The 23,102-nt window shown below is 54.1% G+C and overlaps 2 pseudogenes; one reads left to right on the top strand and one right to left on the bottom strand.

Moving 5' to 3' along the window:
- The window catches only part of LOC131586229 (zinc finger protein 271-like), a 31,021-nt pseudogene extending 21,933 nt beyond the window's left edge, over positions 1–9,088 (bottom strand).
- LOC131586333 (uncharacterized) overlaps positions 1–23,102 on the top strand; it is a 705,318-nt pseudogene that overhangs the window by 672,953 nt on the left and 9,263 nt on the right.

A 23,102-nucleotide genomic window follows, 5' to 3' on the forward strand; every position in this document is an offset into this window, starting at 1 on the left:
CACCTGCTCTGCTCCCTCTCCCAGCTGGGGTTTTTGGGGTGCCAGGGGCTTGGCAGCCACTTTGGGGCTGGAGCAGAGGCTGCAGTGGCTGGGCTGGGGCAGTGACCGCCCCACCTAGGCAGAACTTGCTCTGCCCCCAAACACACCCTGGAGATGTCTGGGGCCATTCATCATTTCTCTGCTCTCCAGCACCGAGGCAACGCACTCTGGCTACAGCTCTGAGCTCGTGCCCATGGCAACCAGCCCTGGCAATGGGGCTCCATGGAGCTGCTCTCAGGAACACCCCAAGAGCTGGGGAGTGCCCCAAAACCACCTCAGAAATGTGAGATACCTTAAAATCTCGTTGGGAACATGGAATATCCAAAACCTCACTCAGTAATGGACACACCCTCCCTTCATCACCCCCAAAATTTGGCTGTCTCATTGCAGACCCAACCCCATATCCCCAGTCCCAGTCCCAACCCATCCCATCACTTCTGGACATCAAGACCCCCTTCCCAAGCCCGATTTCCCCCATTTCACACCTCCCAAACTCCATCCCATCCATTCTGCCCCACCCAATGCCCATCTCACCCCTCCTGATCTGCATCCCACTTCACCCAGTCCCCTTCCAACCCCATTCCACCTGATGCCTTCAGAAGGCTGACCTAGAACAGAGGCCGGACAGAGTTAAGAATAAAGTTTATTAAATGGCCTTAAAGGACACACCTTGGGCAGTACAAGAGCCTGGCCAGGGCTACACCCAAAATGGAGCAAAAAATAGTCAAAAAAAAAAAAAACCACCAATAAAACAACTCATCACGATTTCTCACATTTTTAGAAGTTTAGGTCCATCTGCATATTGAGGTTCATTGTCCAATTACAGCTTCAGTTGACAAAGTCCTGTCCTTCTTGTTTTCTCTCTTCAGTCCACCCTTGTTTATGCTTTTGGGCCTGAAACTTGTAACGGCTGTCCTTGGTATCAAGCTAGAAAAGGGATGGTTTTGTCTACCTACTCTGTGAAGAGAGCTCACTAACACTTAATAGGAAGTTCAAAACTACAAACCTAGACAGTGCAAAACATGAAATTGATGAAATTTATGAAAGCTAAAACTTGAGGCATCACACCCGGAGGAGTTGTGGAATCCAATAGTTTTGAGTGGGACTGTGCAGTTTTCAGTGGCATTGAGTGGTTTTGAGGTAACAGAACAAACTCTCATTGCTTTGAGTGCCAGAAAAATGGAGAAAACTCCACCAAATAGCTCCACAACCCCTAAGTATTTCCCTGAATACCAGATTACCTTGAAGCACTAGTAAAATGTGAGGCTCTAGATGCCTTTGATGACTTTGTAGACTTTTACCCCAATTTTCTCTGTTTTAAAGGGATGAAGATGAATCAAAAGATAATCAGAACAAAAGAAAATGACAACCAACCCAGTGTCCTCAAAACGCAGATCACTGGGAACGTGGGACATCAGGGCTCCGCCCAATGTGGGGCCTCTGATGAAGGATGGAGCTGGAGCAGTGCACAAAGCTCTTCCTGCACTTGGGGCACTCGCAGGGCTTCCCTTAGTGGTGCTTTTGTTGGTGTTGGGTCAAGCTAGAGCTCCGGGTGAAGCTCTTCCCACACTGGGGACACTCGTAGGGCCTCTCCCCAGAGTGGATGCGCTGGTGGGTGATGAGGTGGGAGTTTTGCTTGAAGCCCTTCCTGCAGTCGGGGCAGCGGAAGGGCCTCTCATCTGTGTGAATGCGCTGGTGCTGGAGGAGACTGGAGCTGGTCTTAAACCTCTTCCCACACTGGAGACACTCGTAGGGCCTCTCCCCAGTGTGGATGCGCCGGTGGGTGATGAGGGTGGAGTTTCGCTTGAAGCCCTCCCCACAGTCAGGGCAGCGGAAGGGCCTCTCATCCGTGTGAATCTGCTGGTGCTGGAGGAGACTGGAGCTGGTCTGAAACCTCTTCCCACATTCAGAACACTCGTAGGGCCTCTCCCCAGTGTGGATGCGCTGGTGGATGATGAGTTGGGAGTTGCAGCTGAAGCCCTTCCCACATTCCCCACACTCGTAGGGCCATTCCCCAGTGTGGATCATCTGGTGGCAGATCAGTTTGGTGCTCTTGCTGAAGCTCTTCCCACACTCCAAGCACTTGTAGGGCTTCTCCCCATCCTGAAGCTGCTCATGGACCACCAGCTCAGAGCCCTGGCTGGATCTCTGGCCGCCTTCCCGGCACAGGGTGGGTCTTTCCCCCTCAGAGCACCCTGGGATGGGTTTGGAGCCCCTCCTCCTGCGGGATCTCTGAAGCTTTTCCTCCCCGTTGGATTCCTGTGCTGTGGAGCTGCTCAAAACGGCCTCTTCCACGAGGTTCTGCCGTGGGGATTTGTCCTCCCTGGTCTCCATCCTCAGCTCCTTGTCTGGGGGAGGAAGGACAAGGAGAGGATGGGATTTGCCTCCGTGCCAGAGGGAAGGGGAAGGAGATCCCCCCAGTGCGTCCCCGGCAGGACGGCGTCGGCAGCGGGGTTGTCCTGCAGCCGGGGGCCAGGCTGGGCTGGGAGATGGAGCAGGAGAGAGGGGGAAAGGGGCACTGACTTCCTCCTCACCTGCCTGGGTGTCCTGGGGCATCTTCCTCTTCCTCACAGCCTCCTTTATCCTGCCAAGGTTTGGGAATGGGAAATCCTGGTTTGGGAAAAATACAATTCACAAGCAAATTGGGTTAGGGGGTTTGTTCTGCCCAAGTCCATCTCTAGAAGTCACCAGCCATCCATAAAAACCTCCCAAACACCAAGATTCAGCCCTGAAAATGCCTCCCAGGAGTTCCCCATCTCTGGTCTCTCCCCTTTGGTCTTCAGGGGTTCCTCCCTGTCCCAGCTCCTGGGGGTCACGCTTGCACTGGGGGTCCCCTGTCTACTCGATCCCTGCCCTCCTGAGGCTGCTGGGAGTGCAAGGAATCTGAAAAGCTCCCCCCTGGTTCCGTCTCCTCAATAAGGGATGCTGGGACTCCCCACAGTCCCCCCAAGGGGCATTTGCTGCTCAGGTTTGGAGTTCTTCATTCTCCAAACATCCCCCCAAAAAATCCAACCCAGGGATCCCCCAGGATATCTGGGCTGAGCTCCCCCTCCATGGTCACCTGTGGAATGGGGAATGATGATCCCACGGGTGTGGGCTGTGAATTCAGGGAGTGCTGGACCTTGTGGTTCCTTCTCCTTTCCCTTATCTTCCTTTGTCCCTCCTCTTCCTACTGCTCCTCCTCTTCCACCCCTCCTCCTCCTCCCCCAGGAGCAGTGACACCCTCGGTGCCCCGTTCCCAAACCCCTCACAGCCCACGGCAGGAGCGGGGATGGAGCCGGGACAGGTCGGGATGGGCAGCGCGGGGCTCTCCGCTGCTCCCACCCGCTGGGGACGGGGGGAACCCGGCCCGGGGAAAAGGAGAGGGAAACTGGGAAAATTGGGGGCTGCAGATCCAACCTGGGGCTGGCTGGGGACCCTGGCTGGGGACTGCCAGCCCTTGGGGCTGCTCTGGGGAGATGCGGGAGGGGGGAACACAGAGAGGGCTGGGGGATCCCAGGGGTGGCAGCACTGGCAGGGACTGGTTTGTACTGGGGTAACTGGAAACTTACTGGGGTAACTGGGAATGACTGGGAATGAGCACAAGCATGCTGAGGGCAGCGGGGATATACTGGGGGTGACAGTGACGATACTGGGAGTGTCTGTGACCATACTGGGAACAGCTGGAACCACAGTGGGAGAAACTGGGAGTGAGAGGGACCATGCTGAGATGGACTGGGATTATTCCAGGGACAACTGGGATCATACTGGTAGGAACTGGGAAGAATTACAACTATTCTGGGATCATACTCAACTGGGATCATACTGGGATCACAGTGGGAGCAGCTGGGTTCCTACTGGCTGAGACTGGGATCCCACTGAGTGTGACTGGAATCATACTGGGATGGACTGGGAGTGGCTGGGAACAACTGGAATCATGCTGAGAGGAACTGGGAGGAGCTGGGAATGACTGGGAGCGTGCTGGGGCTGACTGGGATACACTGGGAGAGACAGGGAGTCCCAGGGATCACACTGGAGGCTACTGGGGTCATACTGGAACTGACAGGGAGCAACTGGGGGCCACTGGCCTCATACTGGGAGTGACTGGGATCAGACTGGGAGTTACTGCGATCATGCTGGGAGTGTGTAGAAAGCTGGAAAATTGGGGAAAAATGGGAAAAAAACCAGGATAAATTCAAGGAAAATGGAAGGGAAAATTCAGGGAAAAAACAGAAAAAATATCAGGATGAAATTCAAAAACATCAGGGAAAAATCAGGAAAAAATTGGGAAAAATTTGGGAAAAACAGGGGAAAATTTGATAAAAAATTGGAGAAAACCAGGAAAAATTTGGGGGAAAAAAAGAGAGAACTCAAGGAAAAAAATGGGAAAAAATTGGGGAAAAATCAGGAAAAGACAGTGGAAAAAATCTGGGAAAAATCGGGAAAAATCAGGAGAAAATGGGGAAAAAATCAGGAAAAAATAGGAAAAGAAGAAAAATCATGAAAAACCAGGGAAATTTGGAAAAAATATTGGGGAAATCAGGAAAAAAACCTGGGAAAATCAGGAAAGAACTTGGAAAAATCAGGGAAAATCCAGAAAAGAAAGAGGAATAAAATCTGGAAAGAAATAGGATAAAACCCAGGAAAAATCAGGGATAAACTTGGGAAATTTGAGAAGAAATTGGGAAAAAGCTAGAAAAAATTTGGGAAAGTAAGAGAGAAGAATCAGGATAAAATGGGAAATACATGAAAAAAATTGTAAAAAATTGTGAGAAATGAGGGAAAATATCAGGACAAGAAAGCCAAAAAGACCCTGGGAAAATCAGGAAAAATCAGGAAAAAATTGGGAAAAATATTTGAAAAATGAAGGAAAAACCAGAAATATTTGAGAAAAAATTGCAAAAAAATCAGGAAAATAATTGGGAAAAAATCAGAAAAAAAATGTGGAAAAAAAGGAAAAATCAGGGGAAAACCAGGGAAAAAACAGGAAAAGGATAAAAAAATCTGGAAAAATCTGAAAAAAACAATGAAAAAAATCAGGAAAAAATGGGGAAAACCAGAAAAATTAGGGAAAGGAAAAGGGAAAAATCAGGGGAAAAAATGGGATTAAAAACAGGAAAAAACACAAAAATCAAGGAAAAGTTTGAGAAAAAAAATGAAAAAATTTTGAAAAAAACCCCCACAAAAATAAAAAAAATAATGAAAAAAAATCGGGAAAAATCAAGAAAAAATCGGGACTATCAGGAAAAAGATTGAGAAAAAATTGGGTAAAATTGAGAAAAGAGAGGGAAGAAACCTGGGAAAAATCAGGAAAAATCAGTAAAAATTTAGGAAATACACGAAAAAATCAGGGACAAATTGTGAAAAAAAATGGGGAATAACCAGGAAGAAATGGTGAAAAGAAGAGGGAAAAATCCAGAAAAAGTGGGGGAAAATCAAGAAAAAAATTTAGGGAAAAAATTGGGAAAAAACAGGGAAAAATCAGGAAAAGAAAGAGGATGAAGACCGGGAAAAAAGTGGGAAAAAACAAGGAAAAAAGTCAAGGAAAAAATGAGTAAAAGGAAGCGGGGAAAAAATTTTTGGAAAAATGGGGAAAAAATTGGGAAAACGCCAGGAACTATCTAGGAAACAAACAGGAAAAAATCAGGAAAAATTAGGAAAAAAAGGGGATATACTGGGACAAATCAGAGAGAAAAATCAGGAAAAAAATTTGAAAAATATGTGAAAAAAATTGTGAGAAATGAGGAAAAAAAATCAGGAAAAGAAAAATGGAATAAAACCTGGAAGAAATCAGGGAAAAAAAGCAGAAAAAAAAAATTAAAAATATTGGGGAAAAATCAGGAAAAAAATGGGAAAAACAGGGGAAAAAATTGGGAAAAAAATGGGGAAAACCAGGAAAATTACGGAAACATTTGAGAAAAAGTTGGTGAAAAGACAGAAAATTTTGGGAAAAGAAGAGGGAAAAACCAGGAAAAACAAAAACATCAGGAAAAAACTGGGAAAAAACTGGGAAAATTTCAGGGAAAAATGAGGAAAAAATCAGGAAAAAATAAGAAAAAAAAAATAGAGACAAAAATTGGGGAAAATAATGCAAAAAATCAGGAAAATAACAGGATGAAATCCCCCTATCTCATTTTTAAATGGAATTTTAGGAATTGCCTACCTGGGAGGTCGTAGAAGAATTTCCAGACCTGGGAATCCAGGGAGTGGGGAAAGGTGGAATTGCGGATGAGCTGCTCCAGATTTTTGGGAAGGTAGATGGCCTGGTCCTCTTCCAGCTTCCAGAATGTTTGGATGAATCCCACGCCTCCTTCTGGCTGGAAATCATGGAAAAATCATGGAAAAATCATGGGAAAGCTGTGATTCAAATTCATGGAGTTTTTCCCCCAAAGCACCCTTTTTTCCCGACAATATTTCTATTTTTCCCCCCCAAAATATTAATTTTTGGGATAATTAAATGGGGAAGATTAGGGGGAAATAGGGAAAAGTAGGATGGAAATGGAGGAAAAATGGCAAAAAGTTGGGGAAAACTAGAAAAAAATGCAGGAAAAGAGAAAAATGGGAGGAAAATTGGGAGAAAAATGGGGGAATATGCAGTGAAAATGGTAAAAAAAAATACGGAAAAAGTGGGATAAAAATAGGGAAAAATGGGATGGAAATTGAGGAAAAATTGGGAAAAATGGGAGAGAAAAAATGGACGAAAATAAAGATAAAAAGATGGAAAAATGAGATAAAACCAGGATAAAAATGGGGGGAAAAATGGGGGAAACTGGGAGAAAAATGGGGGGAAAATGGGAATAAAAATGGTAAAAATGAAGAGAAAGTGGGAGAAAAACAGAAGAAAATGGGTAAAACAGGAGAGAACATGGCAAAAAAACTGGGGAAAAATGGAGCAAAAAGAGGGTAAAATGGGGAAATGCATAAAAATAGATTAATAATGGGGAAAAAAATTGAGGAAATATAGGAAAACATGGGGGAAATTTGAGGAAAAATGGAGGAGAAATAAGAAAAAAATTCAGAAAAACTGGTAAAAAAATGAGGAAAAATGAGATAAGAAAGGGGAAAATGCAGGAAAAATGAGAAAAATGGAGGAAAACTATATGAAAATAAGATAAATGAAAAATAGAGCAAAAATAAGGAATAAATTGGGATAAAAATAAGGAAAATTTGGGATAAACTAGATAAAAATGACGGAAAATGGGATAAAACTGTGGGAAAATAGAGTAAAAATGAGGGGAAAAATGGAGATAACATTTGGGGAAAATGGAGACAAATTGTACTGGAAGTGATTTGGCTCATCCTGCTGCCGAGGAAACTGAAACCACACGGGGGGAGCAACTGGGCTCATTCTGGGAGCAGCCACTGCCGGCACCGGGAGCCCCGAACCCCTTTCCCGGCCGTGCCGGACCCGCATCCCCCCGGCCCCTTTGCCGGGGCTCTGCCGCCACCGGGACACCCCAAAAACACCTCCCGGGGACCCCCGGGGTCCCCCCGAGGGGCATCTGCGGCTCGGCTCTGGAGCCCTGACATCCCCAAACATCCCCCCCAAAAACCCCAAACCCAGGGAGCCCCGGGGTATTTGGGGCGAGCTCCCCCTCCCCGGGCACCTGCGGGATGGGGGGCGATGGTCCCGAAGGAGCTGCAGATCCAGAGAGCGGGGAGCGCACGTGGAGCCTCCTCTGCCTGCTCCAGCTCTTCCTCCTCCTGCTCCTCCTCTTCCTCCTCCTCTGTCCCTCCTCTTCCTCCTCCTCTGTCCCTCCTCTGTCCCTGGGCGTGGTTCGGAGCCCTCGGGTGAGCGGGGCCGGGCCGGGACACGATGGGAAAGGGCTGGGTCCCCCCCAAACCGAGCTGGGGGCAGCGGAGGTTTGGGGGAACAATGGGAACGGGGCGGGACAGGGGAACAGGGGGAGGTGGGAGCACTGAGGGTCCCCCAGTTCACCCCAGGACCCCCAAGCCCCGTCCCAGCCCCCCCAGTTCCACCCGCAGCCCCGGCTGAGGGGGGCTCAGCCCAGGAGCCGCCGTCGTTCGGGGCTCCCCCGAGTGCAGGAACGGGAGAGTTCCCGGCTCGGGGAGGCCCCAGCAGAGGAGGGGATCTTGTCCCTCTTCCAGGGCCTTTCAGGGTCTTCAGGCCCCTCTCAAGAGGAGTTTTTCTCTTTTTCAGGTATTTCGGGGGGGATCCCACCACTACAGGGGTGTTTTTTCCTCCACATTTTAAGGTTTTTGTGCGGCCTCACCCCCACAAACCCCTTTTGAGGGGGGATCATGACGGCTTTAAGTGACATTTTTAGGGGTGCCCCCACCCCAAGCCCCTGTAGGGGATGTTTTGTCCCCCCAGGGTGGATTTTTGGGGGTTCTCTCTACCATGGCCGCTTTAAGGGCCCCCGCTATTGTCGGGTCCCACTGTAACTCCTCTTAAAAGGGCAACACCACTCCCATTGGTTCCAGCAGTGGAGCCCCGGGAGGGGTTTGGGGGTACCTGGGAGATGCCGATGAAGGTGATGGGGTCCCCATGCTGGGTATAAACCTTTGTGAGGGGTTCCTGGGGTTTTTCGGAAGTTCTGGGTGTTTTTGTGGCCATGGTGGTTTTTTTGGAGTTCCCAAGGGGGTTTACAGGAATCCTGATGGGGGAATTTGGGTGATCCTGGGGGTGGAATTGGGGGTCCCAAGGCTATTTTGGGGAACCTGCTGGTGATGCAGATAGGGACCCCATGCCAGGTATGAACCTTCTTAATGTCTGTATGGGGTTTTGCAGTTTTGAGGAGTTTTTGGAGCATCCAGGGCTGTGTTTGGGATCCCAGGGAGGTTGGGGTGTCCTGGGGGGTTTGGGGGTTCTCGGCAGGTTTGGGGGTACCTGGGCAATGCGGGTGGCAGTGCTGGGGACCCCGTGCCGGGTTTGAACCTTCTCACTGCGCACGGGCAGCGTCAGCGTGTTCAGGGAGATCCTGGGGGACCCGGGGGGTCACCCCAAATCCCAGGGACCCCAAATGCTGAGAGACCCCCCGAACTGCCCTCACCGCTGGATCTGCTGCAGGCAAGGGGGCACCAGCACTCGGCCCCCACCCTCCACCATCACAGGGGGGCTGTGGAAGGAATCTGGGGGTGCACGGACAGGTCGGGTGGGACCCCCAAAGTCCTGGGGGAGGGGATATGGGGGGACTCCCAGGAATTCCCGTTGTGGGGGATGAGGGGGGACCCAGGAAGAGTTTGGGATGGATGGGTGGGTCATGGGGGGTCCCTCAGGATGGGTTTGGGGGGAACCGGATTGGAGCTCCCAAGGCAGTGGGATAGGAAGATCTGCCCATGGAATTCCATGGGAATGGCATAGCAGTGAGATCCATCTACAGAATGGGACAGCAGCGGGATCCATCCGTGGAGGTCCCGTGGGAATGGGATGATGTCTGAGATCCATCCATGGAATTTCCATGGGAATTCAAATGTTCCCAAATTTTGCCCTCCCTGATCCCACATTCTCATTCCCATATTCCCATGGGAATTCTGCCCTCCCCACCTTTACACTCCAGCACCTCCCGCTCATATCTGACATATTTCCGGAGACATTCCCTGCAGCTGTGAGCCAGGGAATTTGTTAATCCCTCAGCCTGGATCTCAGGGATCCCCATGGCGGTGCCACAGTTGCCATCGCAGCCCCACAGATCCCCCAGCCCCGGCTCCCCCCGCTCAGCCCCGCTCTGGCTGTGCCGCTGCTGCAGCATCTGCAGCTCCCCGCTGGCCCCGTGCCGGTGCCGCTCCTTGTGCCGGCCCTGGCTATCCCAATATCCCAGCCCTGGCTATCCCAATATCCCAGCCCTGGCTATCCCAGTATCCCAGCCCTGGCTATCCCAATATCCCAGCTCTGGCTATCCCAATATCCCAGCCCTGGCTATCCCAGTATCCCAGCTCTGGCTATCCCAATATCCCAGCTCTGGCTATCCCAATATCCCGGCCCTGGCTATCCCAATATCCCGGCTCTGGCTATCCCAATATCCCAGCCCTGGCTATCCCAATATCCCAACCCTGGCTATCCCAATATCCCAGCTCTGGCTATCCCAATATCCCAGCCCTGGCTATCCCAATATCCCAGCCCTGGGCTATCCCAGGATCCCAGCTCTGGCTATCCCAATATCCCAGCCCTGGCTATCCCAAGATCCCAGCCCTGGCTATCCCAATATCCCAGCCCTGGCTATCCCAATATCCCAGCTCTGGCTATCCCAATATCCCAGCCCTGGCTATCCCAATATCCTAGCCCTGGCTATCCCAATATCCCAGCCTAGGCTATCCCAATATCCCAGCTCTGGCTATCCCAATATCCCAGCCCTGGCTATCCCAAGATCCGGGCTCGGTTCCGGCCGCCATCCCCGGGGCTGCGGCTCCGCCCGGCCCCGCTCGCTGCGGCGGCGCTGGAAGGGGATCCCAGCCAGGGACCCCATGGACATGGACTGCGGGAAGCCCGGGCCGGGCTCCGACAGCGCCGCGTGCAGGGAACGCAGGGAGAGGAGAACTGGGGGGACATTTGGAGATTTGGGATCGGGGGGGTCATGGCTGAAGGAAAGGGGGAACGGGGAGAGCCGGGAAGGGCATTTGGGGATGCCAGGACTGACAAGAGGGGAGGCTGGGGCTGGCTAGATGTGGCATGGCTGGAGTTCAGGGCGTTCCTGTACCCAGGAAAGGGAGCTCCAAGGGTCCCGGGTGTCCCCATTGCCAGGAGAGGCCAGGGAAAGCCGGGATGGCTGGGAATAGGGGTCCCGGGTGTCCTCAGTGCTGAGGAAAGGAGGGGCTGGGTGCTGGGAGAGGCAGGAATAGGGGTCCAGGGGGTAAATGGGTCAAGGAGAAGGGGGCTCTGGGGGCTGCGGGAGGCGGGATGGCCGGGAAAGGGGTGCAGGCGTTCCTGGTGCCGGATAAGGGGGTGCAGGGTGGGACCCACGGCCGGGAATGGGGGTTCGGTGGGATGGCGGCGCCCAGGAATGGGGGTTTAGGGGCCCCTCGGCGCTCCGGAATGGGCGATCAAAGAGTCCCGGTGCCGGGGGTCCCCCTCACCTCTCGCCGCGTCCCGGGAGCGCCCCCGGCCCCAGCGCTGGAGCCATCGCGCTGCTCCGCTGCGGCCCCGCCCACAGCCCCGGCCCCGCCCCCAGAGCCGCCTCCGGCCCCGCCATTGGCGCCGCTCTTTGCTGCCCGCCAGTGGCAGCCCGAGGCTGCAGTGACGTCACCGGTCGCCGGGCAGATCCCGGCGGCGCAGGGCGGCCAAGGCGGAAGCGAAAGTGCCCGAGGGAGCGCGGGGGGAGAGGACGGGGCAATTCCAGGGAATTCCCCGGGATCCCCTCCCGGGATCCCCCGGGACCCTCCTCGGCCGCGCACTGCGGGACCCCCGGGACAAACTGGGCTGAACTCCCGGGCCCTGCGCTCAAACTCTGCCTGGAACCCGCCGGCTTCGGCCCAAAGCGGGGGAAGCCCCGGGATCCGCGGATCCCATTTTTCCTGCGGCTGCGGCTCCCCAGCCCCGGCGGAGCAGGAGCGGGCGCTGGGAGCCCGAGCCCCGATTCCCAATCTCCTTCTCCCTCTCTCTGCTGCTCTCTGCCTCTCCTTTGGGTGATCAGAAATCCCAGAGCGGCTGGAGAGCCCCGTGCCCAGCTCGGCTTTCCCTGGAAAGGGAGGCCTGGGGGTGCGGTGCCCCGGGATGGCCGGGAATGGGGCTCCGGGGGTCCCCGGGCTGACGGAACCGGGGGATCCAGGGGCTGGCAGGGGAGGATCCCCGGGAAAGGGGTTGCAGGGCGCTGTTGGTGCAGGAGAAGGGGGTGCAGGGGGTCCCGGAGCTGGGGAAGGAGATGCGGGGGGGTCCCAGGGCCCAGGAATGGGGATCCAAGGGGTCCCAGGGGGGCTCCCCAAAGCCCCTCCCAGGACACAGCAGGAGCTGGGTCAGGAGCTCTGGCAGAGACAAAAGGGGGTGAGCCCGGCATGGGGGGGACATGGGGGAGTCACAGGTGCTCCCGAGGGGGGACACGACCCCCGGGGACCCCTCCTCACCTTCTCCCACGTACCCCAACAGAGCCTCTAAATGGATGAGCAGAGCTCGGTGACTGCAGTATGAAACTTGTTCAGCAGCACAGGAGGATTTAGAATTGAGGACAGGGGAAGGGTTTAACCCAGCCTCCTGTTTGAACAGCCTGGAGAGGGGGCTGGGAAGAAACCCATGCCTGCATTGAATTGAGAGAGATCCCGACCGGGGCTGGGAGAGATTTGAGACACACCCACCTTTGGACTTTGCTGTTCACAACACCCTGTCACATTAAGGTAAAACCTTACAAAAGAAAGGACTTGTAAAATCATGGTTTAGGATTTGTTACTTCAGCTAAGTGTAGCTAGCAGCTAGCCTGATAAGTTCCCATGCAAAAACATCTTGAGAATGAAAAGTTTTTTAGCATAAAAAACTATTCCTGGGGAGAAAAACAAGTGCACCTGTAGTAACAAGGGATCTGTCCCATGGGAATCAGTAGAAAAAGTATGTAAACATTGTTAGAGAGAAAAGTTTGGATTGATGTGTACACTCACCATTACCAACCAGTGAACTGAGTTCCCAACCAACTGGAATTAAGCACGGTGCCTTCTGATAACCATGTAAATATAAGCTGTGTGCAATAAAGCTTTGGCTGTGATGGAAGAAGAAACAGGTGTCATTGTCCATCTCTACTACGACACACCCAACCAGGACATCGGGTCCTGCCGAAGGAGTGGAAAGAAGCAGCTCTGGTGGCCAAGTGGCACAGCCCATTCCAAGTGTCCCTGAGCACAGAAACAGCCCCAGCACAGCTGAACACGGGGGGACCCCTCAGCCTCGGCTCAAGGGCTCTGAAGCCCCGGAGATTTGGATTTCCCGGCTGCAGCAGGAGGATGGGAGGCCACCTCTGAGCCTGCACTGAAGGCAAGGCAGCAGCAGCCAGGGCTCCCCAGTGGGGGAAGCCCCTGGGCCTGCCCACAGATCCTCTGCTGAAATCCTCGGCCTGGGCACCCTCCTTTGGCATCTCCAGCCTCTGCGGGACAATCCTGGCTGGCACTGCTGGAGCTTCAGGGCTTTCTGTGCCTGCCCTCGCCACAGCTGCTGGGGAAGGCACCATGAGAATTACACTCTGGATCTCAATTACACTCTGGGCTGGCTGGGATTAGAGTATTGGAAAATATACCAAGTGTAAAATTATTTTTTATTTGATTTCTCCAGTCAGGCTTTGTTTGCATTTACCTTGGGGAAAGGAATTTTAAAGGTTTTTTTAAGGGATGTTCCACCACTCAGCAGAGATGAGCTTAACATCTCAACAGACTGGGAATAGCCCAAAAGATTCCCACAAAGACAACAACCATCAACAAAACATCAAGGCCCAGCAGCAAACATCAACCAACACCTACCCCAGACACTGCCCTGGCACAGCTGGAGACACCTGGTCTGGAAAAGGCTGAGCAGGAAATCCAGGAGTGCAGACCTAATTCACATCAGAGACACAGAAATCCGGGTGCAACAGGAAACCAAACACTAAGGACTCCACAACATGGAAACAATGAACACTAAACCCATGGATTTCTATGGGTTCAGACTATGTAAAGTTTAGGAAACATCTAATAAAACTCACATGTCATGGAATGATTTTCTCTGCACATGCAGACTATGTGTGGCTGAAATGATTCTGTTCAGAATCAAGTAATGCTTTATTTCTCTAAAGACATTGTTGGAGAGTTTTTGCTTTTCACAGTTGAAGTGAAAGGATTACACCATGAGAAGAATTTTTTGTAATAATTCTACTTTTCTATTGTCAGTTCTCTTTGGGCCAGGGGTGTGAGAATCAGTTTTTAGTCCAAGGAGAAGTAAAAGAAAATACTTGATTGCTTTCTAATTTTTGTCTTTACGTTTGTGCATGGCTCTTAGTGATGGCAAAATTATGGGATGGGTTTTTCCATGTTCACCTTTAAGCTGTATTTTGAAAACCAGAAGAGTTTGAAAGGTGGCCCATTAAAATGGAAACAGTTAATAGAAAATTGTTTAAAATAAAACAACAAAAAACAGCAGATGGGGGAGGGAGCCCTTCATGTGAGTCATCCCATGGCTCCCCAGGAAGAGAAGCCTCATTCCAGGCAGCCAGCAGAGGAGCTTTAGAAATGCAAATTAACACCTCTGGGGAAAAGCCTGGACAATGTACCAGGATCTTCCTGCCTGGGGGAGGAATTGGGCTGAATTCCTCTGCCCCTCACCCCAAGCTCTGCCTGCTGGCACAGATGGAATTTGCACAGCTAAAGGCAGAGCCCATAGTGAGGATATCTGACTCTGCAGCAGAAATTGGTTAAGCTGAAAAGGAAAACTGCAAATGGACAATGTTGTGAAAACTTCACTATAAAAAATGGGCAGGAATCATCCCAGTCCCCACCTTAACTTGTGCTCTCACTTTCTGTGTTATATAGGGTGAATTAGAGCAATGGGGTTTTTGTTACCCCAAGGGAAATCAGTTGGGAATCCAAGTATGTGCTGATTTAATTAGAGAAAAGCCCAAAATTGATGCAGCCCTGGCTGGAGGGAGCACCCAAAAATGGGGAAAAGATGAACGGCCACCAGAACAAATCCTGCAACACCATGGACCAGGCCCTGGGAACCCTAACAAATTCATATCAGGAGCCAGAGAACCCATTTATCATTTCCATGGCATAATTAGACTACAGGATGTCCTCAAAATAATACCCAACCAGACAGCTCCAGCTCCTGACTTTCTTCCCAACCAATCCACTCAGATGAGGAACACAACATTTCACCATGGGATGGAGTCAGATTATCTTTTAGCAGGAAAAGGAAGCAGAGTTTGTGAAAAATTAAATTACTCAAACTACTGTTGGCAAACAGATCACAAAGGAAAAGTGGAGAAACAGATAACAAAGGATATAAGAAAAGAGCTCATATACCGGTCCAAATGTGGGAAGGATGGGCATGGGCAACTTTTTTGTGATTCCCTGGTACACCATGGGTTAAACGAATGAAAGAGGAACATGTGGCCGGGAAATGAGGACAAAAACGAGGCCGCGTCCTCCAGCAACTGGAGAGAGCGCACGGCAAATGCCCCATGGCCTCTCCCTTTGGGCAGCAATAAAGTCACTTTCACACCACTCCTCTGGCTCCTTTGGCCACACAAACCTCTGGCGCCGGGAATTTTCCCGCCCAGCCCCGGGCACAGCGCAGCCACCTCCGGGCTACCGACACGAACCGGGACGAGCCAGCGCTGCTCCGGCACCGGCTCCTGCCGAGGCCCCAGCGGGAAGGAGACCGCGGGCAGCCGCTCCCGCAGCGCCCTCAGCCCAGGGCCAACACGGGCCGGCCACGGCACAACCCACCCGCCACAGCCCCCTGCCGCCCCCTCCCGGGCCCGCAGCGAGCCCCGAGCCCCCGCAGAATCGAGCGCGGCTCCCACCTGCGATGGCCGGGGCCGCCTCCGAGCTCCGCCGCCGCCTCACCGGGCTCCGGCCGCTGCCGCCGCTGCCGGGCCCGCACAGACGCTCCGGCAATGGCGGCTCTCCTGCCCCACGGCCGCCCTGGGGGCGCCAGCGGGGCCGGGCTTGTCCCCGCTCTGCCCAATCAGCGCGCGCCAGAACCACGAGTGACGGCAGCAGCAGCCAATCGCAGCCAGCTGCGGGCTCTGCACACGGCACAGCCCCGCCCCGCGCCCTCAGGGCCCCCCGGGCTGTGTGAGGGGAAGGGCGGAGATGAGGAACAGCCCTGGAACGGGCCCGGCCCGAGCCGCCATTGAGCTCCCAACACAAACAAAGTTCTCCGCAGCTCCCGGCCCGCCTTTCCCTGCCCTGGGTGTTCGGTGGCTCCGGCTCAGGGGGAAGCCCTGGAGCCTCACTTCTCCCACCTCTAATTAGGAGCATCAGGGCATCACTCGGATTTCCCCCTAAAAGGGAAAACTGCCCCAAACCCCTGTGGATGAGTGGGGGAGGAGAGAGATTTCTGTCAGAAAACTCCAAAAACTCAGAGCAGGATCATGAGAAGTAAAGGAAGACCCTTAAAACCAGCTTCCCCCCACCCCTCCCTCCTCCCAGCTGTGCCTGCTCCCTGGCAGTGCAGGGACACAGGGAATGGGGCCATGGTCACTCCATCCCCCGGGGCTTTTCCCCCTGCTCAGGGACAGGAGTCGTTCCCCTGCTGCACCCTGGGCTCTCTGCCACCGGAGACTTCTCCAGGAACTTCTCCAAGCTGGGTCCATCCCATGGGGAACAGCCCCCTCACAGTGCTGCAGCGTGGGTCACTCTGCCACGGGCTCAGTCCTCCTGAAAAGAGCAGGCAAGGAGAGCAGCTCCTTTTTAATGCCTTTATTGAGGGCACCTCTAGGTGGGGGAGCTCAATGCTGCTCCCGATGGATGACCCAGAGGAGGAGATGTTCAGCTTTGCCACAGGGCAGAGCTGGGGATTCTGTCTTCAGGAGAGCGTCTAGAAAAACTCTGGTTTACTGTAAATCTTGGGTAGTCATGGAGAGCAAATGTTGTGTAGTTATGGTGATAAAGTCCGGAACATCAGTCAGTTGCTCAATGTTCTCCCTTGCTCCTCAGTGTAGTTTGGAGTCTGTTTCGTGCCACAGCTCGCTGATTCTAGGGGTCTTTGGATGTTAATCCCACTCCCTCTGGGTGCTACCCCCCATGGGAGTTGGGCTCATCTACACACTGGGTGCTGTCATCGGTGCCATTGGGGGGTGCCGGGAGCAGCAGAGGCAATAGACAAGGCCAGGTGGCATTAACAAGCCTGGTACAACAACATTGGTATTTACCAAACATGACACAACATGAGGTACATTAACAAAGAAGGCCCCTTACGGTGAAAACACTCTACTGTTCAAACTGTAAAACATCTTTGTGTACTGATCAGGAGGTCACGATTTACTCTTTACAATCCTGATGCTGAATGTCTCCTGAGGAGGTCTGGTCACAGAGAAGAATGAGCCCCTTGTGGGCTGCCCCTGTTTGGACAACCTGCTCCTCATCCCCGAGCCTCAGCATGTCTGACATCGCCCACCTGGGACTGACATCCCAAAACATTGAGAACATTTATCAATTTTTCTTTATCATTAAAATCTAATTAATTTATAAAAATAAAATTTTACTTTTTATAATAATATTATTCTGTATTCTTATAACCTTGTTTTTGCATTTATATAAAAGAATTGATACATTTTCAGGAACAAAACATTATTGTTCTCTGGCTCTAAGTACCACAATTCCCTTCATTAATTAACTGACCACTATTTCTCCCTCTTTATGCTAATTACTGCTATTTTTAGCCCGTTACTCATAATTTTGAAATTATTCTCAGACAGGGTAAAAGGAACCACTTTGGGGTCCATGGAAACTTTTCTGGGGAACATTTGGGGCAGTTTCAGGTCTGGGAAGGGATTTAGAGGGCACCTGGGGGTCTGGAGGACACTTGGGGGAGCCGGGTGGGCACTTGGAGGGGCATTTAGGGATTCTGTGGGACAATTTGGGGTCCGGGGGAGCACTTGGGGGTCCAGGGGGGCGCTTGGAGGTCAGGGAGGAGAATCTGGGGGCCCTTCGGGGTCCGGGCGGGCACTTGGGGGGCTGTAACAGGGAATCTATGGGCCGCGGGGGATGATGGGAGTTGTAGGCGCCGGTATAATACGGTTTAACGGGGCCGCGGAGCATCACGGGAGTTGTAGGCGCAGCTCCAATGGGTTCCGGTGAGGCGCGGGGCATGACGGGAGATGGAGTCCCGGCTGGAATAGCGCTCTATGGGCGCCGCGGAGCATGATGGGAGCTGTAGTCCCGGAAGTGGCTCGGAAGGCACGTTTGGCGGTGCGGGAAAGACACTTGGAGAACACTTTTGTGTCCGAGCCGTGCTGCAGGTGCTCGGGGCGAATGTATACGGCTCGGGAGCACTTGGGGGGAACCTGGGGAGCTGTAACCGGGCTCTTTAGGGCGCGGGGCACGGCAGGAGGTTTGGGCGTGGAACTGTGTTCCGAATGGCTCAAATAGCACGAGGGATTGAGCGGGAGATGGGGTTAGGGAAGAAGTGGAGGAGAGAGGAAGAGGGGGAGCAAGAGGAAGAGGAAGGACAAAGGAGGATCAGGGAAAGGAGAAGGAACCACGAGGTCCAGCACTCCCTCAATTCACAGCCGCCTACCTATGGGATCATCACACCCCATCCCACAGGTGACCGGGGAGGGGGACCTCAGCCCAGATATTTTAGGTGCTCCCTATTTTGGGCTGCTTGAGGGGACGTTTGGAGAATGAAGAAATCCAAACCTGAGCAGAAAATGCCCCTTGGGGGTAAATTGGGGGGTCCTGGCATCCTTAAGTGGGGAGCTGGAAACCGGGGGAACTTTTTGGATTCTTGGCACTCCCAGCAGCCTGGGGAGGGCAGGGACCGAGTAGACAGAGGACCCCCAGTGCAAGAGTGACCCCCAGCAGCTGGGACAGGGAGGAACCCCTGAACACCAAAGTGGAGAGATCAGAGACAGGGAACTCCTGGGAGACATTTTCAGGGCTGAATCTTGGTGTTTGTGAGGTTTTTATGGACTCCAGATGCCCGGTGACTTCTGGAGATGGACTTGGGTAGAGGGACCTTCAAACTCAATGTGCTCATCCCCTGTTCGCCCCAAACCAGGATTTCCCATTCCCAAACCTTGGCCAGATGGAGAAGGAGGCTGCGAGGAAGAGGAAGATGCCCCAGGCAGGTGAGGAGGAAGTCAGTGATCCTTTTCCCCTCTCTCCTGCTCCATCTCCCAGCCCAGCCTGGCCTCCGGCTGCAGGACAACCCCGCTGCCGACGCCGTCCTGCCGGGGATGCACTGGGGGGATCTCCTTCCCCTTCCCTCTGGCACGGAGGCAAATCCCATCCTCTCCTTGTCCTTCCTCCCCCAGACAAGGAGCTGAGGATGGAGACCAGGGAGGACAAATCCCCACAGCAGAACCTCGTGGAAGAGGCCATTGTGAGCAGCTCCATGGCTGAGGAATGTAATGGGGAGGAAAATCTGCAAAGATCCCGCAGGAGGAGGGGCTCCAAACCCATCCCAGGGTGCTCTGAGGAGGAAAGACCCACCCTGTGCCGGGAAGGCGGCCGGAGATCCAGCCGGGGCTCTGAGCTGGTGGTCCATGAGCAGATTCAGGATGGGGAGAAGCCCTACAAGTGCTTGGAGTGTGGGAAGAGCTTCAGCCAGAGCTCATTCCTGATCCGCCACCGGATGATCCACACTGGGGAATGGGCCTACAAGTGTGGGGAATGTTGGAAGGGCTTCAGCTTCAACTCCGAACTCATCATCCACCAGCGCATCCACACTGGAGAGAGGCCCTACGAGTGTCCTCAGTGTGGGAAAAGGTTTCAGACCAGCTCCACTCTCCTCCGGCACCAGCGCATTCACACGGATGAGAGGCCCTTCCGCTGCCCTGACTGTGGGGAGGGCTTCAAGAGAAACTCCAACCTCATCACCCACCGGCGCATCCACACTGGGGAGAGGCCCTACGAGTGTCCCCAATGTGGGAAGAGCTTCAGTGAGAGCTGTCACTTGAGCAAACACCAACGGAGGCACCGGTAAGGGAAGCTCTGCAAATGCCCCAAAGTGCAGGATGAGCTTTCTCCACAGCTCCAGCCTCATCCCCCCTTGGAGGACCAACATAGGGCAGAGACCTGGTGATCCATGTTCCCTGTGATCCATGATGGGAAGACACCTGACCCTTTTCTTGCCCATGGCAATGACATGATTTGGGATCAAAGAATGTGAGAGTGTGATCATGGCCCATTATATTCAGTCCCACCTCAGGTCACTGCCAGGGGCAGGAAAAGGACTCCCTGTCTCTCACCAGAGGAGAAGGGTGTCCTTTCCTGGCAGGAGGAAATACGTGGCCAGGAAGAGCCGGTCGATGACATTTTAGTTTTCCCTGTAAATAGATTGTCTTATCCCTTCTGTTATCCAAATTGTTTCTGTACCTATTTGTTCCTTATGCCATTGCTGTTCTCAATAAATTGTTCTTATCCCAGCCTGGGATCTTTGCCTTTTCTGCTTTCCATGGGAGGTGGGAGAGAAGCGAGCGGCAGAGCCGTATTAGCAGGAACAGGAAATTGGGGAATGCCATTCCTGAAGCCCAGCCCATGGAAACCGAGCATCCCAGCTGGTGCCAGGCCTGGTTGCCATGGGCAGCAGCCTTGGGAGCGGGTCCCTGGCTGGGGGCTGTGGGAACCTCTTCCCTCTGGTGCCCAGGGACAGGAGTGGAGGAGCGGCTGGAGCTGAGGCGGGCAGGTTTAGGCTGGATGTGAGGAAAAGGTTTTTCCCGCGAGGCTGCTGGGGCACTGAACAGGCTCCCCAGGGAAGGCTCCCAGCTCCAGGGCTGGCTGAGCTCCAGCAGCGTTTGGCCAGCGCTGCCAGGCCCAGGCTGGGATTGTTGGGGTGTCCTGTGCAGGGCCAGCAGTTGGACTGGAGGATCCCCATGGGTCCCTCCCAACTCAGCCAATTCTGTGGCTCTGTGATCCCATGAGCCTGGGGATGGGACTGCAAATGGTTGCCATGGCAATGGACTCTGGCTCCACGCCTGAGCTGGTGTCCATGGCAACCACCCCTGGCATGGGGCCATAGCAACAGGGGCTGTGATGGTTGTCATGGAAACAGACCACAGCAGGGAGACAGCTCTGGCCAGGAGCAGCTCCTGAGCACAGCCCAGCAGGGCTGGGGCCCTGCCAGGGCAGCTCAGGGACACGAGCAGGCCCAGACAGAGCTCCCAGGGGCTCAGCACTGGCAGGGGCTGTGGGATGTCCCAGAGGGGGCTGTGTCACAGCAGCACCTCTGTGGCTGTGTCCTGGAGCCCCAGAGCAGCTGTGATGTCAGAAAGGGGCTGTGACATCACAGAGTTTGTTGTGTGACGTCACTGTGCAGCTATGGCATCATAGAGGGGACTGTGTGACATCACAGAGAAGGCTGTGACATCATGGCATGGCTGTATGACATCATTGCACCACGTATGACATTGGTGCCGCAAAGAGCGGCGCCAATGGCGGGGCCGGAGGCGGCTCTGGGGGCGGGGCCGGGGCTGTGGGCGGGGCCGCAGCGGAGCAGCGCGATGGCTCCAGCGCTGGGGCCGGGGGCGCTCCCGGGGGGCGGCGAGAGGTGAGGGGGACCCCCGGCACCGGGACTCTTTGATCGCCCATTCCGGAGCGCCGAGGGACCCCTAAACCCCCATTCCTGGGCGCCGCCATCCCACCGAACCCCCATTCCCGGCCGTGGGTCCCACCCTGCACCCCCTTATCCGGCACCAGGAACGCCTGCACCCCTTTCCCGGCCATCCCGCCTCCCGCAGCCCCCAGAGCCCCCCAGAGCCCTCTTCTGCTTGACCCTTTTACCCCCTGGACCCCTATTCCTGCCTCTCCCAGCAGCCAGCCCCTCCTTTCCTCAGCACTGAGGACACCCGGGACCCCTATTCCCAGCCATCCCGGCTTTCCCTGCCCTGTCCTGGCAATGGGGACACCGGGGACCCTTGGAGCTCCCTTTCCTGGGTACAGGAACGCCCTGAACTCCAGCCATGCCACATCTAGCCAGCCCCAGCCTCCCCTCTTGTCAGTCCTGGCATCCCCAAATGCCCTTCCCGGCTCTCCCCGTTCCCCCTTTCCTTCAGCCGTGACCCCCCCGATCCCAAATCTCCAAATGTCCCCCCAGTTCTCCTCTCCCTGCGTTCCCTGCACGCGGCGCTGTCGGAGCCCGGCCCGGGCTTCCCGCAGTCCATGTCCATGGGGTCCCTGGCTGGGATCCCCTTCCAGCGCCGCCGCAGCGAGCGGGGCCGGGCGGAGCCGCAGCCCCGGGGATGGCGGCCGGAACCGAGCCGGGATCTTGGGATAGCCAGGGCCGGGATCTTGGGATAGCCAGGGCTGGGATATTGGGATAACCAGGGCTGGGATATTGGGATAGCCAGAGCCGGGATATTGGGATAGCCAGGGCTGGGATATTGGGATAGCCAGAGCTGGGATATTGGGATAGCCAGGGCTGGGATATTGGGATAGCCAGGGCTGGGATATTGGGATAGCCAGAGCTGGGATATTGGGATAGCCAGGGCTGGGATATTGGGATAGCCAGAGCTGGGATATTGGGATAGCCAGGGCTGGGATCTTGGGATAGCTAGGGCTGGGATATTGGGATAGCCAGGGCTGGGATATTGGGATAGCCAGGGCTGGGATATTGGGATAGCCAGAGCTGGGATATTGGGATAGCCAGGGCTGGGATATTGGGATAGCCAGGGCTGGGATATTGGGATAGCCAGGGCTGGGATATTGGGATAGCCAGGGCTAGGATATTGGGATAGCCAGGGCTGGGATATTGGGATAGCCAGAGCTGGGATATTGGGATAGCCAGAGCTGGGATATTGGGATAGCCAGAGCTGGGATACTGGGATAGCCAGGGCTGGGATATTGGGATAGCCAGGGCTGGGATATTGGGATAGCCAGAGCCGGGATATTGGGATAGCCAGAGCTGGGATATTGGGATAGCCAGGGCTGGGATATTGGGATAGCCAGGGCTGGGATATTGGGATAGCCAGAGCCGGCACAAGGAGCGGCACCGGCACGGGGCCAGCGGGGAGCTGCAGATGCTGCAGCAGTGGCACAGCCAGAGCGGGGCTGAGCGGGGGGAGCCGGGGCTGGGGGATCTGTGGGGCTGTGATGGCAACTGTGGCACCGCCATGGGGATCCCTGAGATCCAGGCTGAGGGATTAACAAATTCCCTGGCTCACAGCTGCAGGGAATGTCTCTGGATATATGTCAGATATGGGCGGGAGGTGCTGGAGTGTAAAGGTGGGGAGGGCAGAATTCCCAGGGAATATGGGAACGGGAATGTAGGATTTGGGAGGGCAAATCCATGGGTGAGAAATCCATGGAAATTCCATGGATGGATCTCAGACATCCCATTCCCGTGAGACCTCCAAGGATGAATTCTACTGCTGTCCCATTCCCATGGGAATTCTGTAGATGGATCTCACTGCCATGCCATTCCCATGGAATTCCATGGGCAGATCTCCCCATCCCGCAGCCATGGGAGCTCCAATCCGGTTCTCCCCCAAACCCATCCTGGGGGTCGTCCT

This window comes from Poecile atricapillus, chromosome 19, assembly GCF_030490865.1.
Source record: "Poecile atricapillus isolate bPoeAtr1 chromosome 19, bPoeAtr1.hap1, whole genome shotgun sequence".
NCBI lineage: Eukaryota > Metazoa > Chordata > Aves > Passeriformes > Paridae > Poecile > Poecile atricapillus.